Below are 1,147 nucleotides of genomic sequence, written 5' to 3' on the forward strand. Positions count from 1 at the left end.
ATTCTTAAGGTTATTTCTATCTTTTACAATAAATATAATAAAAAGACTACACATAAACATACATTAATATATATTTGGTGTTTCGATTAAATATGAAATTAGGAAGTGGGTATAAATTTCAGGACATCATTTTTAGTTTAATGAAGAGTTTTGAGGTGAAATATTTCATTGTAATATATTCATTTATCTGCTATTGAAAATTCAAGTTAATCATTCTGACCAGGACCATGAGGAGCTAAAATATCCAGTCAACTTAGTTAAAAAATAACCTTAGAAACAACAGAAAAAAAATTCAACCTATTGGCTCATGTAGACACAACTTGTATGATAATCGTTTTCATCCTTTTTACATCGGAGGTCCTGTAACTACACAGACTACTTATCCCACAAAGTCAAGTTTCAGGGAAAGAGAAGCTATAAAGTCTCATACATGTTGTTTATGTATATTCCTATTTATCATAAACTATCTTGGTTCTTATCACTCTGTCTTTAATTATTGAAATTCAGATCAATTTTTAAAAACAAAATGAAATTAGTATTAAAACAAGACCCAAAGATACCAAATAGAATTATTGCTGATGCTAAAAATTTGTATGATAAATGAGCAAAGACTATATTCCTCCAACCTTGGCTGAAATGTGAAAAATTTATGAATCATTTAGGTTCATCAACAGGAAGTCACAATTTCAACATTTTGAGATTCTTAAAAATAAGGTACTATAATTACCTCTAAAATATTGTTACCACCTAGCTACTAAAAATAAATGCTGTAAAATAGTCGTATAGATCATTTAATTGGATAATATAGAAAAAAATAAATATGTTGTACAGATCAGACATTTTAAAGGGATGGTAGAAAAGCGAAATGGTTTTCAAAATAGAAAACTTGAAGCCCCCAAATCTATTTACTAAACATTAGTCTGATAAATGAAAACCTAAAGATAAAATAACAGGAAATAACAAGAAGTTTTATTGGTGTCAGCAATTGAAAGGGAAAAGATCACTACATGACTGGTTAAAACTTTATAATTGCTAAGCAATAATTTTTTTCCTTAAAAATACTTTTTAAATAACAAATTCACATAGTTTTTTTTTGTGACCAGTAAGGGGATTGCAACCCTTGGCTTGGTGTAGCCCGCACTGTGCT

Source organism: Galeopterus variegatus, unplaced genomic scaffold (assembly GCF_000696425.1).
Source record: "Galeopterus variegatus unplaced genomic scaffold, G_variegatus-3.0.2 Scaffold1, whole genome shotgun sequence".
In the NCBI taxonomy this organism is placed as follows: Eukaryota; Metazoa; Chordata; class Mammalia; order Dermoptera; family Cynocephalidae; genus Galeopterus; species Galeopterus variegatus.